Genomic DNA, 24997 nt, shown 5'->3' with positions numbered 1-24997 from the left:
GCTTTAAACCGGTACAACTATACGGTAAGTGTCAACGTCTTAGGCTATGTGCCCACGTTGCTTTTTTTTTGGCGTTTTTTCGTTTGAATACGCATAAAAAACGCTTACCAATCGCATACCATTATTTTTAATCTAATTCCGCATTGTTGTGCCCATGCTGCGTTTTTTTTTTCCGCAAAAGAAAACGCATCGCGGAATAAAAACCACAGCATGTTCATTAATTTTTGTGGAATTTCGGCGATTTTGCCACTATATTATTGTATAATTGTATTGGGACACTCCGGGAAAAAAAACCAGAGAAAAAAGCGAAAAAAAAAAAACGTGAGAAAAAGATGAAATAAAAAAGTGAAAAAAAAAAGCGAGCGGATTTCCCGCGAAGGGAGTCCAGTTTTGATCAGGAAAATTCTGCAACGTGGGCACATAGCCTTAAAGTTTTGATTTCTCGTGAAGAATTGCAAGAGAATATGAAATTGTGCAAAAGTCGCAAGACTGAGAAAACAAAGAGTTAAGTGAGATCTATGCAAAAAAGATTCAAACCATAGTAAGTATGATCATATCCATCCCTATCCCAGTAACACTCAATTCCATAAGGCGAGACATTAGACAGAGATACATGTGAGCGTCCATCCTTTCTCGAATTTGGCTAAGACTTCAATTTTTCACAACACATTATTTGTGGCATGCTGGTATAAATCTTACCGGCCGTTGTTCACATTTCAACCATTTGGAAGCCATGTAAAGACACATATAACAAAAACATCTCCTGACAGATGAACGTGAAATTATTTGTTTCTTACATATAGCATAAACATTAGTGATGAGCGAGCATACTCACCACTGCTTAATACTCGATCGAGCATCAGGGTGCTTGGGCACGCTCATCACTTGATCGAGTACTGCGGGCGATCGAGCGCTATGGTCAAGTCCCTGGCCAGTATGTTCCAAGGCTGTTAGACAGCCAATAAACATGCTGGAATTGCTTGCCATACACGGTAATGCCGTAGCCATGTTGGCTCTTACCATTACTGTGATTGGTCGGCCGCATGCAGTCATCGGGTCTTATAGAATGCCCGGTGACGGAATGTTCCTCTGGAAATAGTTTAGGGAGTTGATCTGGGAAGGAGAGCTTGGAATACATGGAAGCAGCCTCATGGGAATTTTTGATAATAAGTTTATGAACAAGGAATAGAATGGGGGGAGTTTTTATTCAAATAACCAATGTTTTATGTGTGTGTTTTCTTTTTTTTCTTCGATTACTGGGTGTCTGATAACTAGCCCCATGGGTTCATGCCAACTGACATTGCAGGCAGACATCAACCCCCCCAAAAATAAACCCGTTTGCCACCGCACAACAGAAATCTGGAAGCAACTGAATTGGTACATCTAATGGATGCGCCAATTCTGGGGTGGATGCCGGCTGGTATTTTTAGGCTGGGAAGGGGCCAATATCCCAGCCTGATAATATGATCCCCCTAGCTGTCTGCTTTACTTTGGCTAGTTATTGTTCAAGTCCCTGTGGCTGCATGCTTTGCAGCTGTTAGACAGCTGCAACACATGCAGGGATTGCCTGTTTGTTTGACAATCTCCACGTGTTGCGGCTGTCTAACAGACACAGCACATGCATCCACAGGGACTTGAATATATTTTCCGAGCATGCCCAAGACACTGGGATAACACCTGAGCATGCTCAGATAACACGTTATCCGAGCACGTTCGCTCATCACTAATTATCATGAAATCATATTTTTTAACACATAAAATAGAAATTCCCAGATAGATCATGTTTTTTTTAACATATAAAATAAAAATCTACCAACAGATTATCATGAATTTATGTTTTTTTTTCAACCTTGAAAATAAACAAATTCCCAATAATATGAAATCATGTTTTATTTTTTAGAATATAACATTAACATCCCTTGACAGGTTATCAGGAAATCATGTTTTTTTTTTTAAGTGATCATCTAGAACCACACATGTAAGGACATTTTGAGCTAAGAGTAAAAGTAAAGAAGGACACATCTCTACAATCAATCTCTGTATATGTTTTAAACTGTTTTCTCAAAAACAAGATTGGTACCGGAAGCGGAAGATACAAACAACCACCACTGATACGGTAGGCTTCTGTCAAAGGGGAAGAGAGTGTAGTAGGAGAGGAATCAGTGAATGTGCTAAGTCAAAGCCATATGGCTGGACAAGGTAGTTGCTTTGAGGCCATAGTTGGTTCCATTCTGTCCCAGCATGAAATAGGGACAGAGACCCTGATTCCAGCGATGTATCACTTAGTTTCCTGGGCGCAGCAGTCACAGTTTTCCTCACTGCAGATCTAGCAGAGCTCGAATGCTGAGCCTTGTATAATCCCACCCACACCACTGATTGGCTGCTTTCTGTGTACACTGTATATTGAGAGAAAGCTGCTAATCAGTGCTGGGGATGTGGATGGACCAGGATGCAGTAGACACCTAGTCTTGTAGGGATAATCTCCTGCTGATAAAACACTGATTTTTTTTGAAACAGCAAAACAGAGCCTAGTAAGTGAAACATCGTTGGAATCAGGGTCTCAACTCCTACATTATGGGGCGCTCAGATTACATAGCAAAAACTTGTTGACAGATTCCCCTTAAGAGTCTGGCAGTAGGTTGATTTTGCCAAAATTGTCTTGATATGTGCAGCAGTTTTTAGTTTGCGACTAACTGGCCCGTGACTTTCTTTTGAGAATTATAGGAAGGAAGAGCAGAAATTCCCAGGCACGAATGGCCTCACCCAAAATAAATAACTAGGATGGATTGGTAGCTTACTAACCTGATGTCATTGTGCGAAGTGCACAACTAGGAGCGCTTGTGCGTAGCCGAGCTGATTGCTGCCGGTGGGACCCTCATAGAATGGTCTGGTGTAAATCCACCAATATGAAACCCGTGTATAACACTGTTGTGCAGGGTCACTGATCGCAATGGTTAGACATGGAAACCAGTGATGTATATGCTGCAACCATATTTTAGTCAACGGTCCCACTCACCTAGAATGGCTGCTATTCGATATGGATGTATGTGTATGACATATGTGAAACCACTACGCGTTTCAGGACCAAAATATCGCCTTCATCAGGTGTAAACATTTATTAATGCTGCTGACAAAATATTGCTAATGTGGCACCCCTAGGGGTATTTGCCACAAAAATAGTTACTGACAGTAAATGCAAATACTAAAATAGCAAGACTGCACTACCACCTCCGGCCAGAAGGGGGAGCTCCAGAGACTCCCCTTGATCCATTCTGGTCTGAGAGAAGAACTGGCAGTTGGGCTAAGGAGCTGAAAGTGAGAGGTCATACAGTTGAATCTCTAACAGCCCTGTGACTGTTACCAGGCCTAAATCACCGGCCTGAGGAGAAGAGGGATAGAGAAAAAGGACATTGTGAGAACCGGGTAGCATTAATCACTACCCAGAACAGGCGCAAAGACGGATACCGGATCCGTGGCTGTATTCATTACATATAATACAGCAACCGGAAAAACGTGAGGTGATATCAGCTTCACTAGGGTCGGACGCAGCAACAGACACAGAGTTCAGCGGTACTCCTGGAGGGGGTAAGCCGATAAAAGGACTCGGGTTGCCCGTCGAACCAGGACCCGGAGGGGACAGATTGGGCCGGCAGCCAGTTCACATACAGCAGCAGGGCCACACAGATATTGCGTACAATAAGAGGCGAAGACCCCGGCAGGGTCAAAGTAACTCAGAGTTCCCATACAGACTCCGGTGACAGGACTGGTTGTAAATCCTTTTTTGTTAAAGTAAACTGGTTAAACGTTTCAGTGCCTCAGTCTTTCATTTGGACAATAGCCATCTATCCAGGATTGGGACCATAACCGCTGGGAGAACCTGCTGCTGATCTAGTAAGTGCCTGTTCCCTCACGATACCCTTTACACTGTGCATTGCCTGAGGCCACAGCACCGGGTCAAGCCACCTGTGACACCCCCCTCAAGAGACAGACCCCATTGGTCCGGTGCTGGGTACCCCGGTCTCTTGGGCGTCACAATTGGCGTCACGAACAGGATCTAGCCAGCCCGTATACCGGGTATTGTGTGCCGTGATTGGAGCCCAAAACTGTGAAAACTTGGATGAAAAATCTTGAAAATTGACTTTATTAAAGAAAAATCCATTCTCCATTGAAAACTATTGAAAGTGACTTTTCCCCATTGGTTATAATGGAGTAAAGATGGCCGCCATCCCCTGAGGTAATCACTTCATAACCGTTAGGCACGAGACTGTTAATTGAGCTACGCCATCACCTGAGCCCCAGTCTAACTGAAAAACTTCAGAATCCGCCATTACAGAGCGCGGTGGGTGGGAGCAGCAGGGGGCGTGTCATTGTGGGCGGCACCAAGCTGAGCGCTCTGACATCAGAGCAAGGGGAAAATCGATCCTGCTGCACAGCGGAACGAATCTACACTATCCCGACGGAAGCGGAGGACCGGAAGGGTCCGGATTAACTAAGGGGGCACAGTATGTTGCAGCACGGAGACGCCGCAGCACCCGGCGACGCTAATGCAGCTGAAAGACAGAGTGTCGATAGAGAGTCCGGTAGCGCAGCGGTGCAAGGAGTGGCGCCCATCATGCCGGTGCTGATGCCATATACCCCGGGTGGCCCATGGCTTCCAATGTATGAAGGTGAGCCTAATACCCTTGACGATTTCAGAGAAAAGATGCTGGCCCATTTTGACATGTTCCCTGTGGGTGAAGTTCAGCGTGTTAGTCTCCTGATGATGCAGTTAAGTGGCCATGCTAAGCGAGAAGTCACAGCATGGGCAGCTGATCTAAAAGGCACTGTTGAACGCATATTTGCTGGATTAAAAGCTACATTTGAAACCACTGCCAGCAGCAAAGCTAAAGTACGATTCTTTAATTGCAAACAAAAAGTTAATGAGGGCGTGAGAGACTTTGCCTTAAACCTGCAGGAAGCCCTTAAATCACTTACACTGGCTGAACCCATTTTTAACACCGGAGCGGATAAACTGCTAAGAGATCAATTTATTGAGGGACTCTACACCCCTTCTCACCGGGGGCATGTGAGCATGCTTGTTTTTAAGAACCCTGAATTGACATTTGCCCAATTAAAGGAGAGCGTTATACGTCTCCAGCTGGCAGAGGCACCTCGGGATCAGGATCCTGCGCAACTCATGGCAGAGGCTCCTCAACAACATGGAGTACCAGTGACATCAGCTATGTCCGGGGCCATTGCTAAGCCCCTGGGGCCCAGTACTAATGAGGCTCTTCAACAAAAGCTTGACTCTTTTAACTGATGTTGTTGCTTCAATGGCTAAAACCATGCAGGAGATGAGAGGACCCAAGATGGAGTTGTCAAACCGTAGAGAAGGTGTTCCATGGATGAGACCCCGGAGATACCCGACATGGAGAGGACGACCCCGCGACCGCTACCAACCGGATGGACAGCCCATTTGCCGCCGTTGCCAGCAGCCAGGCCACTTTGCACGAGATTGTGATTTAAACGGGAATCCCCTGGGAATGCGGGCCGCTTCGCAGGAATGAACTTTCAAGGCCCAACACCCTGGCACGACAGGTACATCGGAGGACGACCCATTATCCCTATCGTGCTGGACGGAATGCCCCTCAACGCTTTGCTGGACACAGGTTCCCAGATTTCATCTATACCGTATATCCTTTATAAGAGGTACTGGGCTGATGCAGATATTGATAAAGGGCCCTCTGATGTTGAACTAGATATATGGGCCAGTAATGGTAAGTTGGTACCGAAACTAGGATTCAGGGAGATGACCATAAAGATTGGTAAAGTAGAATTGAAGAAACAGGGTATAATTGTTGTTGATGTTGACCGGCGGAACTGTGAACCAACTGTATTGATGGGAATGAATGTGTTAGAGAACTGCTTTTCCGAAGTCATTTCTGTCTTACAGCAAATTGCTGAAACTGCCCAATCCTGCCAGCAGAGAGTTCTCCGGAGGGAAATAAAAGTATTGATGTTAAGGCAACAGGTAGAAGTTGCAGGTGGAGAAATCGGCAGTGTGAGGGTAAGTGATCCAACATCTATTGTAATCCCACCAAAAACAGAAATGCTGGTATGGTGTAGAGCAGCCATTGGTACTAAGGGACGAGATTATCAAGCCTTAATAGAACCAGTGTACACCGACAGCAGGCCCACTATACTCACAGCACGAGGGATAGTCGAGGTACACCGGGGACGAGTGCCGGTACGACTTTTGAACTGTGGAGAGGAAGAGGTCACTTTGCCAAGGTATGCTACAATGGCAAAGCTATATACTGTTGACAACAATGCCATCACAACCATTGAGCCCTTAGAACCAACCTGTCAGGTGGAAGGCAATGGCTCAGATGGAGAAATGGAGGATTGGTGCCAACAGCTACACGTGGGCATAAATTCAACACCTACCCATCAAAAACAAGGGGTGTATAGGCTAGTGACGGAATATGAACAAGTCTTCAGTAAACACCCATTGGACTTCGGACGGATAGAAGGGGTAGAACACACAATCCCCACCAGTGACCATCCCCCAATAAAAGAAAGATATAGACCCATACCGCCCGCTCACTATCAATGTGCAAAAGATATGCTGAGGGAGATGAAACAGGCCGAGGTAATAAGAGACAGCTGTAGCCCCTGGGCGGCCCCTCTAGTGATTGTCAAAAAAAAGGACGGAACCATGAGAATGTGTGTAGACTACCGGAAGATTAATAACATCACCCATAAAGACGCCTACCCCTTGCCTAGGATAGAAGAGTCCTTAACTGCTTTGAAATCTGCTAATTATTTTTCTACCTTAGACTTAACAAGCGGGTATTGGCAAGTCCCTGTGGCTGAGCGAGATAAGGAAAAGACGGCATTCACCACACCAATGGGTCTATGTGAATTTAATTGCATGCCGTTCGGACTCTGCAACGCATCCGGTACCTTCCAGCGGCTGATGGAATGCTGCCTCGGACACAAGAACTTCGAGACCGTCCTTCTGTACCTAGATGATGTGATCGTCTACTCAAAGACTTACGAACAACACTTAATAGACCTGGCAGAAGTGTTCGAAGCCTTATCCAGGTATGGCATGAAAGTCAAGCCATCCAAATGTCACCTTCTCAAGCCAAAGGTACAGTACCTGGGACACATCGTGAGTTCGGAGGGAGTAGCACCAGATCCCGAGAAAATAAGCGCCATAAGGGATTGGCCAAGACCTACCAGCGCAAAAGAAGTGAGACAATTCCTGGGATTGGTGGGTTACTATCGCAGATTTATAAAAGGATTTACCAAGTTGGCAGCACCCTTGCAAGACACCTTGGTAGGGCAGACGAAGAAACCTTCAAACCGAAACCCTCCTTTTCAGTGGAACGACGAAAGGGAAGACTCCTTTGAACAACTAAAGAAGGCACTAACCGGAGAAGAGGTTCTGGCATACCCAGATTACCATCAACCTTTCATCCTCTACACCGATGCCAGTAATGTGGGACTAGGAGCGGTGCTGTCACAAAAGCAAGAAGGTCGGGAGAAAGTCATCGCCTTTGCAAGTAGAAAGCTCCGGCCTACTGAAAGAAATTCAGAAAATTACAGCTCCTTCAAATTGGAACTACTGGCAGTAGTTTGGGCTGTGACTGAACGTTTCAAACACTATCTGGCTGCTGCAGAATTTATTGTCTATACTGACAACAATCCGTTGACCCACCTGGACACAGCCAAATTAGGTGCGTTAGAACAGCGATGGATAGCCCGGTTATCTAATTACAACTTCAAGATCAAGTATCGAGCAGGTCGCAAGAATGGAAATGCCGATGCCCTATCCCGGATGCCACACTTGAGAGATGTAGAAGAAGAAATGGGGGAGCTTGAAGAAATTGAACTACCAGCCTTCCATCATCCCAAGGCAAAACATCATCAGTCAAGTACCTATCAGAAACAACAAGAGGTGAATTTAAATCCGTTAGCACACCATAGATGGGCTGACACCCAAGACAGCAATCTGGCTGTGAAGTTGGTGAAGGAACTGTTAACTGAGCAAAGTGCATATCCCGATGAGGATGCCCCAGAAGAGACGCATCAACTCTGGAAAGAGAGAGGCAAAATGTTCCTGTATCAAGGGAAGCTCTGTAAAAGGTACACCAATCCGAAAACACATGAATTGGTTTGGCAGATTATCGTGCCTAAACAAGATGTCAAGATGGTCCTCGAAGCTTACCATAATGGTGCTGGTCACTTCGGTTGGAAAAAGTTAGAAGTACTTCTAAGAGAAAGATTTTATTGGGTCGGGATGAGAAAATCAATCGAACAGTGGTGCAGAAATTGTGGCCCGTGCAACCTCAGAAGAAACGATCAAAAGAACCAAAGAGCACCACTGCAGCCCATAATCACCAAACAACCACTTGAACTTGTAGCCATGGACCACGTGAAGTTGACACCAAGCCGGTCTGGCTATGTCTATGCCTTGACCATCGTGGACCATTATTCACGCTTCTTGGTAGTAGTACCCGTAAAAGATCTGACAGCAAAAACAGCAGCCAAAGCGTTCCAAACTTACTTTTGTAGACCCCATGGATATCCGGAACAGGTTCTCACCGACCAAGGTACAGCCTTTGAATCAGAGATCTTCAGAGAATTCTGTAATATGTATGGTTGCAAAAAGATCCGGACGACGGCCTATCATCCACAAACAAACGGCTTATGCGAGAAGATGAACCATATTGTAATAGAACTACTAAAGACTTTACCTGAGGCAGAAAGGAATCAATGGCCAGAGAAATTGCCTGACTTGGTGGATCTGTATAATCATGTCCGGGTGAGTTCCACCAATTGCACCCCAGCTTACCTTATGCGTGCAAGACCCGGCCAATTACCAATCGATCTAGAAATGGGAATTCTGAAACCAGACGCAGAAGTCCAAGACTCCAATTGGGATATCATACGGCAAAAGCAGTATCGCCAAGTGCAAGAGAGTGTGGAAAGAAGCCTTCAGCAAACTAGAGAAAGACAAGAGCGAACTTTCAACCAGAATGCTCTAGCGACCCCATTAAGACCAGGTGACCAAGTGCTCAAGAGAAATCGTTGAACCAATAAACTGGACAATCAGTGGGAAGCCGTACCCTACACAGTTTTACCAACAAGAGTGGATAATCCTAAAATGTGTCTCATTAGCAAAAACGGAGGCTTAACATCTGTACTAGTGTCAAGAGACAATCTTAAATTATGTCCGGAAGCATTGAAAGAGCCAGATGTTGTCCAGCCAGAACCAGAAGTTATTCAACCCATACAGGTTCAACCAGTAAAGGAAAAAGAAGAGGAAGTGTATCACACCTGTATAGGAGACTTTCCCAAAACCCTACTAACATACCATGGTGCAGTAGTGGTTCCCATGGTGGCCTTTTACCCAACACCGAACCCAATACCAGAAGTCCCAAGACAGGAAGAGGCTGACCCCGTACTACAGGAGGTTCCAGGCCAGGAAGAACAGATTCCTGGTCAGAGTAATCCCATTCACGGTGGACTTGCCAACTCCATAGTCGTGGAATTATCTTTAGCAGAGCGGGCAGATACTACATCCGCAGTAGACAGTAGTACACCACATGAAGAGACACCGCTATTACGTAGATCACAGCGTAGTACCCAGGGTCAATTACCGGCCAGGTATGCAGATTACCAACTATAAAGCTCATAATGTGAATTGTATATATGTTATGCCGTATATAGTTAAACAGAAAATGTAGTATAGTCATTGTTATCAGTCTGCAACGTTTAAGCCCAGTGCCTACAGAGACTTGTCTGTATGAACTTCTTGCATATTCTTGAACTTTTTATCAGCCCGGAGGCACTAAATCAAAGCTCCGGAAAGACTGCTTTTTGAACTTTGCTCCTCGCTCTTTTTGAACTTTCTTTAGACTTTATATTGATAACTCCGTTGGAAAAATGGAACTAAATTCCTGGACACTAAGTACAGTGCCTTTCCTAATACCTTCAAGGATAGAACTGTATTAATGGACGCTATTTGAAGTGACTTTGTACAGAACTATATTTTTGTTTCCTCGAGTGGTTTTTGTAACTTTTCATTTTTAAGACTCTGTACATATTAATTGTTATTTCAAAATGTTATTGTCCCACAGTCCCGGAGTACTGTTCTTAACTAAGGGGGAATGTGGCACCCTTAGGGGTATTTGCCACAAAAATAGTTACTAACAGTAAATGCAAATACTAAAATAGCAAGACTGCACTACCACCTCCGGCCAGAAGGGGGAGCTCCAGAGACTCCCCTTGATCCATTCTGGTCTGAGAGAAGAACTGGCAGTTGGGCTAAGGAGCTGAAAGTGAGATGTCATACAGTTGAATCTCTAACAGCCCTGTGACTGTTACCAGGCCTAAATCACCGGCCTGAGGAGAAGAGGGATAGAGAAAAAGGACATTGTGAGAACTGGGTAGCATTAATCACTACCCAGAACAGGCGCAAAGACGGATACCGGATCCGTGGCTGTATTCATTACATATAATACAGCAACCGGAAAAACGTGAGGTGATATCAGCTTCACTAGGGTCGGACGCAGCAACAGACACAGAGTTCAGCGGTACTCCTGGAGGGGGTAAGCCGATAAAAGGACTCGGGTTGCCCGTCGAACCAGGACCCGGAGGGGACAGATTGGGCCGGCAGCCAGTTCACATACAGCAGCAGGGCCACACAGATATTGCGTACAATAAGAGGCGAAGACCCCGGCAGGGTCAAAGTAACTCAGAGTTCCCATACAGACTCCGGTGACAGGACTGGTTGTAAATCCTTTTTTGTTAAAGTAAACTGGTTAAACGTTTCAGTGCCTCAGTCTTTCATTTGCACAATAGCCATCTATCCAGGATTGGGACCATCACCGCTGGGAGAACCTGCTGCTGATCTAGTAAGTGCCTGTTCCCTCACGATACCCTTTACACTGTGCATGGCCTGAGGCCACAGCACCGGGTCAAGCCACCCGTGACACCCCCCTCAAGAGACAGACCCCATTGGTCCGGTGCTGGGTACCCCGGTCTCTTGGGCGTCACACTTGCATGTCACCATTCTTTTGGCCTGTTTTAACGTTATCCTGCTGGAAATAATACACTCAGAATACATGGTTATCGCTGTCATTTTTGTCAGTTGATAATAATAAACTGATAATTAATTTAGTAATATAAATATGATTCAAGAAAAGTGATTGTGCCATAATCCTAATAATAATAATAATAATAATAATAATAATAATAACAATATTATCATATAAGAGATCTTTCCTCTTTTGTGTCTTAAATAAGAATCACTTAAGGTACATCGGTTTATTTTTTACTGAATACAAAAAAATATTTGAATTATTTTGTCTCACCTTTGCTGTAAAATTGATTGTATTTTTTCTACATTATTCATTGGATTAACTATGCATTCATATTTATAACAGCCTTTGCATTTAATATACAAGCAGCTATTTAAAGGTGCAAAGCTGTACCGTAAAACTGCCAGATCTAATGATTGTAACTGTCAGAAAGCAAAGGAAGCCCCCTCCCCTTAAAATGCCTTGATGAGCGTTACCATTAGCCTTTTTAGCCTTATGGTTATGTGATGGACAATGGACAAGGAATTCTTTGCAGAACATTACAGGTCAATTGTATTAAAAAACATTAAGGAATTACAATTTTCTTCTAGATTACAATTGACGGTTGTAACGGTTTTAATCAATCACCTGCTGACCTATTAAATTGAAGGGGTGTAAGTATAGCGTGTGCAGGGGCTGCAGTCACACACTAGTCTTGAATCATAATAGAGCCCAAAAAGCCTTAGAAGACCCATAAAGATCCACGATAGTTGAGGGACCTGGTGGAGATTTCACATTGGTGCCAACAAGCTTGAAGTTATGGTACACCTCTTCTAGACGGTCTATAGAAGTCTTAACTTGAAGACATTGTCCTGCCTGACTGGACTTTATATGATCTGATAGATTGTCCTCCAGGGATGTCCCACCCTCCTTAGAACCTCTCATCTGGCTCTCTGCAAAGAATGCACCCTCATCTCCCTTGTCCCATCCATTTGCTTTTTTAGGATTTCTAAACCCAAGATGAGTAATGTCTTACTCTATGCTGAAGTGCTACCTCAATGGCTATCTACCAGGATCTTCTACCTTCACATTTTCCCTCATTGCTCCTACACGAGGTTGCCAAACATAGGCAGCGACATGAAGAATGCCAACACTAATGAGCTAAAAAGTCCAAGTTGAAGGTCCAGGTAGAAAAAGAGCCCTTAGGAGTGAAACAAAGAGGCATTATCTTGGTGTACTAATTTTATCAACAGGACTATGCTCTCACATTGTTGAGTTGAGCTAGGCATAACTCTAAGTAGCATTTTGGTAGTCAACAAACCAATGTGTTTTTGAAAAAAAAATAAAAAAATTGTTAAACTCACCTCAACACTCATCACTTCAGCCCCTCTGCTACTCACCAGCATCTGTCCGGTACTCACTGCATCTTCTGATCCACCAACGCTTGTGATGAAATCTTCTGTAATCGCACTGTGCCGGACTTCCAAGTGTCATGGTGCTATGGAGGGTTCTATGCAGGTGCGTGGAAGGTCATGGCACATGTCATGACAATGATAATATGACTCCGTTAACCTTCCTCGTGTCTACGCAGAACCTTCCGGTGTGCCATGACAACTGAAAGCCTGGCTCCATTTGAGAGTATCAAAGATTCCAACACAAGTGAGCATCGGACGGGTGATGATGAGCAGTAAGATGAATATAATGATTTATGAAGCATAATAAGGGACATTAAATTCACAGAAAATAACTTTTCCATTGTTAGGGCTAGTGGAACGCACCGAGTAAATATGGATGTTTATTATTATTGATGCGCTCGCAGCCCGGGGTCCACCGTGCAGGGGAACCTGCTGCTAGTAAATGGTGGCACTGTTTGGCGGTGTAGACTAGCTCTGTTACTTCACAGAGTAGCCGTGAAAGGAAAGCACTGCACCCTGTTAGACTTCACAGGAGCACAGGCTATCTGCCCAACAGAGAGCAGTCAGTGGTCATGCATGCACACAATTTCCTCACCGGAGGTGCCGGTATTCTAGGGGCTTATTTCAGCCGGGTCCCTAAATACACCCAAACACACAATCTCCTCACTGGAGGTGCCAGTATTCTAGGGGCTTATTTCAGCCGGGTCCCTGAATACAATCTCACATGACCACACTGGCGCAAAGCACATAACTCAGAAAGATACTAGCGCATGGCCGTGCAGACATGCACACCTTTTATAGCTGCAGCAACTACAGGACCTTCCAAAAAAGGACCAATGGGAGGCTGCCACAGAACTTGAGCACCTTCAGGACCTTCCTAGAGGACCAATGGGAATAGCTGCAGTACCTGAGCATGTGACCCTTGATCTACAATGAGAGATCTTACCCTGGGCATGCTCAGAAGGGGAAAAGTAGGACTTAGTCCCAAAAATGTCTGCTCGCTGCTGACCAGTACTGGCTGTAATGGCAGAAGCTGGAAAGGCAGCAGTAACCCTTTGCACAGTGTCAGACTGAGCGAGACGCTGGGTCCGACGCCTCTGCTGAGCAGGCTCCACTGCGGCAGGAGAAGAATGGGAGACCACAGCAGAGATGGCTCAAGATTCCCCTTGTGCAGAGGCAGGAACTCGACCCCTAACATCCATGAATCAAATTTCCTATGTAAAAAAACAGCCAAACAGACGAATTTGAGTTTTGACTGATTCGCTCATCTCTAACCGCCACCACCGCAACAGCTTCCCGTCAGAAGAACAGGCCAGGAGACCAGAAGATAGCGGCAAAGAATTGGAGAGCTGCAGCTTTGAAAAAACAGGTGAGGAAAGGTAAGTATAACATTTTTTTCATTATTGTAACCCTTTCTTTGTGACAATTAGGGCAGTTTCGATTTGGACCAAATTTATTTTTAGCAAACATACCCAAATCGAGATTCTTTAATTTTCACTCTCCTCAATGGATTTTTTTTTTCCATTCTATTGAGTTCTACAAACTCATTGAATCCTTAGCCAGCAATTTGACACCAGTGCACCGTTAATTATTTTTCATCTAAATTCTGAATATAATCTAAGACAAAACGAAGACTTCTTTTGTGCGAAGCCATTGAATGCCGATGGCAAAAAAAAAGAGGCAAAAAATCACAGGGGAATATATTTTTTAAAATTCTTTTTTTTTCTTGGCCTGGCTGGTTCTAAATGAACAGTAGAGAGCTTTTTTTTATGAAAAACATGCACAGTTCGCAGCCATACTTGAGCTTTATTAAGCTGCTGTTCAATAGTTGGCTGATATTCAGACAATATTGCAACATTCCCAAATGAACTTCGCAGAAAGACATTTTCATTTGCTGACTCCCTCCTCATGCATATTAACAAATGGTATGCAAGGCCTCATTTAATTCACTGATTTTACATTCGGATCACTTTCTCCTTTACAGCTATTTTTACTGGGCTTCATTAATCTTTGTTGAATACAATGGCATACATCTTTAATGCGGCCGCTGTCAAGTTATATTTCGGTTAGAGCTGCAAACTGAATGACAGCAAGCAATATTAATAAATTTAACATAGACTGTATCAATTTTTAACGGAACGAATGTGAAAAGCCAAATTTATTATTTTTCATTTAAATTATTGGGTTTATCGCTAGTTAAATTGCAAAGATTTTTTTTTATTTTATTTTTTTAAATTTCTGCTCCAAACTTGTGACGTGCCGTACAAATAGATTAACATCTCATTAATAAGTAAATTAGGAAAATGCCTTTCAAGTTCAGACAAGTACATAAGTGTAATCTCCATATTAAAGGAACGGTCTTTGATAAACCACCAAGGAATTTAAGCAGCCAGCTATGTGACATGTTGCCAGAGACTGAACTCTCTCACATCCCCACCTTTAATTACAGTGGCTTATTGCTAAAGAGATAAGTGTCTGTCTGCTCAAAACTGTATAAATGAACAGCACGAGGGAACATCCCAAAATTTTCTACTGTATTTTGTTTTTTTTTCTTTAAAATGTAGCACTCAAAGGTAAAGGATTAGCCTCACGTTGGATAACGTCTGGTATGACACCTTCTATGGGTGTCCTTTCCTAGGCTATATAAAAACCAATGCTCTATAGTGTTACCGCCATTATAAAATACAAATATAAAAGTACCGTACTATGGTCCTGGTGCCAGGTTCATGATACACACAGACTACACACCCTCTGTGTGACACAGCTCATGTGTCTACAATGGCCTCCTTGGGGAGAGAAGACCTGGCGCTGGTGGTCCTTCTCTTTAATAAAGGCGGTGTAGTGTCAGCATAAAGGGTAATAAGGTAAAAGCCTACTGTAATTGGAAAGGGATATGTTTTGCACAATATTATTTATTATGCTTTGCTTATATAGCATCATCATATTCCACAGCGCTTTACAGACATCACTACTGTCCCCACTAGGACTCACAATCTACATTCCCTATCGGTATGGCTTTGTGGGAGGCAACCGGAGAACACAGAGGAACCTCACGCAAACACGGGGAGAACATACAAACTCCTTGCAGTTGTCCTTCGTGGGATATGAACCCAAGGCCCCAGAGATGCAAAACAACAGTGCTAACCATTGAGCCACCATGTTCATAGTGCCACTACTACACAATGTAAATATAATATACTGAACAATATGTCATAACAGTACCCATGGGGCGGCACAGGGAATGGTGTAGATATGCTACACTACTATGTTGTAAAAGTTGAGGAGGTCATGTCGAGGCACTGATGGTGGACAGCCACAGCTATTTCTGATGCTCCTTAACGGTACAACCGGATTGATGAACATGAAGTCAAGGTTCTGTTGCTTCAACAGTCAGAGACACTTGTAATCATCCAGTCTACAGTAGACTTGTTCCACTCCCTCTGTCTCCACCACTCAAATTTCACATAGTAAATTGAACCCAAACCCTACTACACCACCACCCACTCACTGGGTATACAGGTCTGGCCTAGTAGCAAATACAGTCCTGCAGAGGGCCTGGCCATTCACCACCAGGACATTTAAGCTAAATTGACCCGATAGAAGCTGCAGGGTCTGACTAATTTGAAAGTACATAATTGACAGTATCATAAAATATCTCCGGTGCCAGGTTATTGATATATGCACAGATCATCCACCTCTAAGGTTGAACCTAAAATGCATTATAAAGGCAGTCCATGCATGTGTTATGAACGGGTCATCATTAGATGCAACACTGGATCTCTTTGAAAGAGAAGGGGATGAGGAGGGTAGCAAACACTCAGGCCATAGCCATTATCATTACGAGTCCAACAATGGTATGTAGCCCACTGGAGGAAATAATTTTGAGGACCCATCTTTTGATAATACAGAGGATGTGCACACAGGACACATAAAAAGTAAAATCTCATAAGACATTAGTGAACCAAACTAAATAGCAAAAATTGATGATCAAATCTGACAAAATTTGAACTTGGTAATTTGCTCAAATTTAGCCAAGAAATTCCATTTGCATTGAATAACTGAAATGTTCCATATTATTCTCTGCAATCTCTTGAGACCTCAGAACATAATGAACCTAAGCTAAAAACTCACCTGTCCTGCCATCGCAGCTCCTCGTCTGTTCCTCTGTGAAGCTCCATGTAGCTTCTTCCTTACTGCAATGTCCAGCATTCTCCTTCTGCATCTGGGCTTCAGGAAAACAGTATGTCATTGACGTCATATGTCAACGTCACAACGTATGGAACCCAAGGCGACAACTAGACCTTGAGTGGCACATGGCGTGATGTGAGACGACTATTTGGTGCTAAAAGTCCTGGTGCACGGAGAAGATGCCCGAAAGAAGGAACGAAAAAGGCCAAACAAAGCTTTGCAGAGGAACAAATAGGGAGTGGCGGCAATGAGACAGCTAGTAAGAGGATGAGATAAGTAAGAGTGTTTTTTCCTTATTTTTCAATCCCTTTGTAGCCCTAAGAATCCAGAAAAATAAAGGACGGCTGCAAATTTAGTTGCCTTCTATTGGACTTTTAAAGTCCTCTAGTTATTGGCGGTATATCAATAGTTTTGTTCAACCATTTTTTTTAAAATACGGTAAATGAATTTGATTATATCCTATTAAAGTATGTTTGCAAAATAATAGAAAATGATGAATAAACAATAATAAAAAATCCCCACAGAGATAATTTACTGAAAAGTCTAAACCCACAGAGAACTTGACTATGTTTTTTTTTTTAAAGTTACGGTTGGTAGGAGACATGTTTTACTGTAGCTTTTGCTATTATAGGAAATTACATGCAAAGCCAGAGTTCTGATCCTGAGTTAATTTATAATTGGAAAAAAACTTATTAATTAGCTGTGTCATTCTAATTAAGTATTTAAGCGCCGTGCATTGTATAGTCAGTAAAAAAAAAATCTATTTTTTCTTCATTAATTTATATTTAAATCACACTGAAGTAGCCGTGCTTTATATATTGTACGAAAGCTTTGTGTTGCCACCAAAACATTTAAATGATTTACGTTGATGATAGTCTTTTACTTAAGGTACCGTCACATTTAGCGACGCTGCAGCGATACCGACAACGATGCCTATCGCTGCAGCGTCGCTGTGTGGTCGCTGGAGAGCTGTCTGTGTGACCAACGATCCCGAAGTTCCTGGGTAACCATGGTAAACATCGGGTTACTAAGCGCAGGGCCGTGCTTAGTAACCCGATGTTTACCCTGGTTACCAGTGTAAATGTAAAAAAAACAAACACTACATACTTACCTTCCTGTCGCATCCCCCGGCTTTCTGCTTCCCTGCACTGTGTAACTGCTGGCCGTAAAAGCAGAGCGGTGACGTCACCGCTGTAATTGCTTTACGGCTGGCGGGGCTGACACAGGATGCAGGAGGACCGCAGGGAAGCAGAACGCCGGGGGGACGCCACAGACACCGGAATGTAAGTATGTAGTGTTATTTTTTTTTTTTTTACATTTACACTGGTAACCAGGGTAAACATCGGGTTACTAAGCGCGGCCCTGCGCTTAGTAACCCGATATTTACCCTGGTTACCAGTGAAGACATCGCTGGATCGGCATCACACACGCCGATTCAGCGATGTCTGCGGGAGATCCAGCGACAAAATAATGTTTTGGACTTTCTGCTCCGACCAACTATGTCACAGCAGGATCCTGATCGCTGCTGCGTGTCAAACACAACGATATCGCTATCCAGGATGCTGCAACGTCACGGATCGCTAGCGATATCGTTGTGAAGTTGGTCAGTGTGGCGGTACCTTAAGTGTTAATTTCTGAATTCAACTTCAAGACTGAAATCAACATTATGGAAAACGACTGGCAATGAACACATTGTAGAACATGATCCATACCAAACACCGAGATATGTATCCTATAATGGAAGATCAGGAGCATACCGATTGCAGTTGCAGAGGGTGCTACTGCTCCCGGGTGCGTGCTGGAGGTGGGCCTCCATTGCGAGCTGCTATTTCAGCTGGGTGTGTGTGTCTTAAGACACAAATTCAACTGAAATATTTTGTGGAGCAGAGACCCGCTAGCATTCTGCACAACAATATACTCTGTCGGCCAATCAGAGTCCGGAAGCTAAAATCAACATGCTAGTCATGGGCGGCACATGGCAGCGATATTATGTGCCGCCCATCACTGTCACGCTGAAGTCATTTGCAAGAAACCAAGGATAGGGGATATTATACCAAGAACACACAGGATGGAAGGAATTAGTACTTAATGGGGTCTAGAATGGGGACATTATTAAAGGAAAGGGCCAGAATGTGGATATTATTACAGTAAAGGGATTCTCGAAACGCGCGTCAAGGGGTTCTTTGCAGCAGTTTGGACTCTGGGTAACTATGTACACCTCTATCTAGAAAACATACTTTTTACTCCCTTGATTGACAATATATTTAGGATTTGTTCATTACAGTTTAACTATGGTGTGCAGTTAAATTTTCTTTTAATTAACCCAGTTCTAACCTCTTGGATGTTTCCTTCAATTGTTTGTTTGCTTGCACCCTGCACTTTTTCCTGGTTTATTTAAAAATACTTATTTTCATCCATTTATTTAGAGGCCATAATGCAAGCAACCATATGTTTGCTGTATTAATATGATTCATCCTCCTGCTCAATGTTAGCTTTTTCTTTCTTGTTCTGTGTGATGTCCTCTCCCTTTTTAATTATTTTTTAGATATTGATCAATAAAATTTACATTTCATCTAAATTTATTGGAGGATCTTTTTCCTAGTTTTTTTTTCATGCTGTATATAGGAGGCTATGTGGGGCTCATGCTGTATGTAGGGTGGCTATGTTTGGCTAATGCTGTATATACAAGGTGGGCTCATGCTGCATATAGGAGGCTATGTGGTGCTCAAGTTTTACATAGGGAGGCTATAGGGAGCTCAAACTGTACATTGGAGGCTATGTGGGGCTCACACTGTATATGGGAGGCTATATGGGGGCTCATACTATATATGAGAGGTTATTTGGAGCTCATGGGGGGTTATTTGGAGGCTATGTGGGGGGTTATCCTGTATATAGGAGGCTATGTAAAGACTCATCCTGAATATAGGAGGCTATGTGGGGGCATATCCTATATATAGGGAAGCTATGTGGAAGCTCATGCTCTTTTTAGGGAGATTATATAGGGCTCATGCTGTATATAGGGAGGTTATGTGGGGCTCATGCTGCATATAGGGAGGCTATGTGGGGCTTATGCTATATATTGGGAGCTATGTGGGGTTCATGCTGTTTATAGGGGTGCTGTATGGGGCTCATGCTATATACAGGAGGCTATGTGGCGCTCATGCTGTGTATGGAAGGCTAAGTGGAAGGTCATGCTGTATATAGGAGGCTATGTGGGGGCTTATCCAATATATAGGGAAGCTATGTGGGGGCTCATGCTCTATTTAGGGAGATTATATAGGGTTCATGCTGTATATAGGAGGCTATGTATCGCTCGTGCTGTTTATAAGGAGGCTATGTGGGGCTCATGCTGTATATAGGGGGCTATGTGGGGTTCATGCTGTTTATAGGGATGCTGTATGGGGTTCATGCTGTATATAGGAGGCTATGTGGGGTTCATGCTGTTTATAGGAATGCTGTATGGGGCTCATGCTGTATATGGGGAGGCTATGTGGGGCTCATGCTGTTTATAGGGATGCTGTATGGGGCTCATGCTGTATATAGGAGGCTATGTGGGGCTCATGTTGTATATGGGGAGGCTATGTGGGGCTCATGCTGTTTATAAGGATGCTGTATGAGGCTCATGCTGTATAAAGGAGGCTATGTGGGGCTCATTCTGTTTATAGGGATGCTGTATGGGGCTCATGCTGTATATAGGAGGCTATGTGGGGATCATGCTGTATATGGGAGGCTGTATCGGGCTCATGCTGTATATAGGAGGCTATGTGGGGTTCATGCTGTATATGGGAGGCTGTATGGGGCTCATGCTGTATATAGGAGGCTATGTGGGGTTCATGCTGTTTATAGGGATGCTGTATGGGGCTCATGCTGTATATAGGAGGCTATGTGGAGCTCATGCTGTTTATAGGGATGCTGTATGGGGCTCATGCTGTATATAGGAGGCTACGTGGGGCTCATGCTGTACATAGGGAGGCTATGTATCGCTCATGCAGTTTATAAGGAGGCTATGTGGGGCTCATGCTGCATATAGGTAGTCTATTTGGGGCTTATATTGGGGGCTATGTGGGGCTCATGCTGTTTATAGGGATGCTGTATGGGGCTCGTGCTGTATATAGGAGGCTATGTGGGGCTCATGCTGTGTATGAAGGCTAAGTGGAAGGTCATGCTGTGTATAGGAGACTATGTGGAGGCTCATGCTGTATATAGGGGCTGTGTGCAGGCTGATGCTGATAGAGGGATTTCAGCATACCTAATTCTGCTCAAAACTAATTGATACAATTGATATGACTATAAAATAATTCTAATTAATATGCTAATATTAATATTGAGCTGAATTAATTTCAGCCTATTGTTTGACCATCCACAACAGTCAGGGTCTCTCATGTGGCCCCTTGGGAAAATTATTTGCCCACCCCAGGGCTACAAAGAACATTTTTGCAGTCTATAACCATGTAGACACCTAAATCAGCATAGATGCTGTAGACACAAAATGTTGCTAACTTAATTTTTTATTCTAGGTTAGCTAATTTGTTTACAATGATGCGCATACACAGGAGCATACGGGGGTAAAGAAATGAAAGACCCAGACTCTGATGCCCAAAAGCCTTTTTGCCTTACAAGAAGGCTCCAGTATTATAAATGGCACATAGTAGGAGAGGGCACTGTTATACATGGCATCAAGTCTAAGAACTTCATGTTTCTCTGCTGGGAACATAGAGGTTAAGACATCCAGGGTTGACACCAAGAATCAAAGTTGAGCTGCGCTCCATGTATATTTAATATATGTATAGTGACTTCTGATGTAACCGTTTATTAATCAGGGAGCTCTAGTTTAATCACATGGACAATTCACCATAAAGTCATTAATATTATAAACAATAATGGATCTTTGTTTTACTTTTCCCAACTTCACTAAATCATAAATTCTGAGAAACGAGGTGTTAAAGGATATGGACACTTTGAGACAATTTTTTAAGACTAAAAATATATATTTTTTTAACATTATGAGCTTTGTTAGAGTTTTTTCTGTCATCTACATTTTTTTTTTCTTGCAGATTGATGGCTGCTGAATGAATTAACTGATAATCCATCAGTGAGCTTGCTCTAATGGGAGAGATAATAGTAACACTTTTATCTGTCTGTTTCTGAGCTGATGTATTGCCTCAACCTTGGTGTGGTCTTTGGTCATAAATCATCTGAGAGGAGCCCAGTAGAAGATGAAAGAATTACAAACATCTCCATCAGAATGAGCGAACTCATCCTGCAACACAAACTATAGGCAAATGGTGCAAATTCCGTAATTACACCCAATTGCAAAAATTATATTTAGGACAGAATACAGACTTTAAGGCCAGGTTCACACGAGCATAGATTTGCTCATGCGAGACAATTGGATCAATTATGTGAATGACACTCGGCTCAAACTCTGATCAGAGTTTGAACAGATTGTCGGTGTAACACTGAGTCCCTTCTCATGGGCGAGCCGTGAGTCGAGAGTCAAGGAGTCCGAAGTGAAAAGCTAGGAGGGTACATCATAAACAGAGGGAAGAGGCAAAAGCGAAGTCAAGTAACGGTCGGAGGTCAAAATACCAGGAAGATAGCGGATCAGAAAAAAGCGGTTAGACAGATGGATGGTCAGAATGAGGTCCAAGGTCTGGTAACAAAGAATCATCAAGCAAAACAATAAGCACAGAGAAAACCAACCACACTTAGCTGAAGCTCGTCTGGCAGATGTCTGGGACTAACAGCCCAGCTAAGTAGCTGAGCCATCACCTGAGACAATGAACAACTGAAGACAGACGGCACTTTCCAGTCTCAGATTCGATGTCTGAGCTGTCAAACAAAACACCGGCAACTCAGCATGACCCTGCACCTAACTGGACACTGAGTTGTCCATCAAAGCACTGACAGCTTCAACATGCCCCTGTACCAGATTGGATGACCGAACCATCAGTACCTGCATCCCAGACACATTGAGGGTGGAATCACGACAGTCAGCTTAGCATGCTCCAATTCTCTCAGATGAGAGAATCAGAGCTCACTGTGAGGCGAAGATAGCGAACAGGATTTCTCCATCTTCCCCATTGTCTAAGTCCACGGAAACTGGACTGCAGGCAGATGTCATCTGATCGCAGTCTGATGTTTTCCATGCACCCGTAGACTTTTATGGGTGCAGATTGTCAAATCATCGGATGCACTCGCAAAATGCAGAATCTGCATGAGGAAAAAAATATTGATCAGCACTTCACCATAGTATAATATTCGTCCGAGTGCTATCCTTTAAAACATCAGATAGCACTAGTCCAATGTATATGCTTGTGAGAGAGCCTGCCAGAGCAAAATTACTGATCAAACTAATTGCGCTCAGGTGGTAAGAACTTCTCACCTACTTATTTTGCATCTGTCTCTCCTCTCTTCTTCCTTGATTGGCAGCTGTAGCTTTGCAGGAGCCAGAAGAGAATGTTGGAAAACAAATTGCATAAAAGTGCAAAGAACTGTTTGGTCATGTCAAGGGTACACGAGTACCTGTGCTTGGTTTAAACAGCCATTTTTTGCCTACTTTAAATGGGAACCATTGTTTAAAATGTTTGTTTTTTTAGAAATTAATAATACACATAGTATCATAGGTTAAAGAGGGTGTCAATGCTGTGGAGTACTTATATGAACGTTTTGTGTCAAGGCACAACACCTAAAGAAGCAGATCAGTAATAATCAGCAGGCAACAGAGCGGTGTTAGAATACCCAGCATGCAGGAGACCAATGACATCACTAGCGGGGACAAAGCTAGTCTCCTGCGTGCTGGGAATTCAGGCACAACTTTGTTGCCTGCTTTATTACTGAGCTGAGCTGACAACAGAGCAGATAAATTACACAGTACACAGCTTACAGGGAGGGACCCAGTAGGGATGAGCACAGCTCCAGAAACAAGCATCAGTGATGACTAGTGTTGAGCGATACCGTCCGATACTTGAAAGTATCGGTATCGGATAGTATCGGCCGATACCCGAAAAGTATCGGATATCGCCGATACCGATACCCGATACCAATACAAGTCAATGGGACACCAAGTATCGGAAGGTATCCTGATGGTTCCCAGGGTCTGAAGGAGAGGAAACTCTCCTTCAGGCCCTGGGATCCATATTAATGTGTAAAATAAAGAATTAAAATAAAAAATATTGATATAATTACCTCTCCGGAGGCCCCTGGACATCACCGCTGGTAACCGGCAGCCTTCTTTGTTTAAAATGAGCGCGTTTACGACCTGAGAATGACGTCGCGGCTTCTGATTGGTCGCGTGCCGCTCATGTGACCGCCACGCGACCAATCAGAAGCCGTGACGTCATTCCTCAGGTCCTAAATTCCTAGAATGAGGAGTTTAGGACCTGAGGAATGACGTCGCGGCTTCTGATTGGTCGCGTGCCGCTCATGTGACCGCCACGCGACCAATCAGAAGCCGCAACGTCATTCCTCAGGTCCTAAATTCCTAGAATGAGGAGTTTAGGACCTGAGGAATGACGTCGCGGCTTCTGATTGGTCGCGTGCCGCTCATGTGACCGCCACGCGACCAATCAGAAGCCGTGACGTCATGGGAGTCCCTAAACGCGCTCATTTTAAACAAAGAAGGCTGCCGGTTACCAGCGGTGATGTCCAGGGGCCTCCGGAGAGGTAAGTATATCAATATTTTTTATTTTAATTCTTTATTTTACACATTACTATGGATCCGATACCGATACCCGATACCACAAAAGTATCGGAACTCGGTATCGGAATTCCGATACCGCAAGTATCGGCCGATACCCGATACTTGCGGTATCGGAATGCTCAACACTAGTGATGACGCTTAGTTTCAGAGAGGGGACAGGGGCTGTCAAGTGACCACAGCTTCTGCCCCTAATGATGCTTGGTTTCAGGGAGGGGACAGGGGCTGTGACCGTGACCAAAGCTTCTTCCCCCTGATGATGCTTGGTTTCAGGGAGGGAACAGGGGCTGTGACAGTGACCATAGCTCCTGCCCCCTGATGATGCTTGGTTTTAGGGAGAGGACAGGGGCTGTGACAGTGACCACAGCTTCTGCCCCCTGATGATGCTTCATTTCAGGGATGGGACAGCAACTGTGACCATGACCACAGCTTCTGCCCCTGATAATGCATGGTTTCAGGGAGTGGACAGAGGCTGTGACAGTGACCACGGCTCCTGCCCCTGATGATGCTTGGTTTTAGGGAGTGGACAGGGGCTGTGACAGTGACCACAGCTCCTGTCCCCTGATGATGCTTGGTTTCAGGGAGGGGACAGGGGCTTTGACAGTGACCACAGCTTCTGCCCC

The sequence above is a fragment of the Ranitomeya imitator genome, chromosome 2 (genome assembly GCF_032444005.1).
Source record: "Ranitomeya imitator isolate aRanImi1 chromosome 2, aRanImi1.pri, whole genome shotgun sequence".
In the NCBI taxonomy this organism is placed as follows: domain Eukaryota; kingdom Metazoa; phylum Chordata; class Amphibia; order Anura; family Dendrobatidae; genus Ranitomeya; species Ranitomeya imitator.
Note: the sequence above shows the minus strand (reverse complement) of the source record.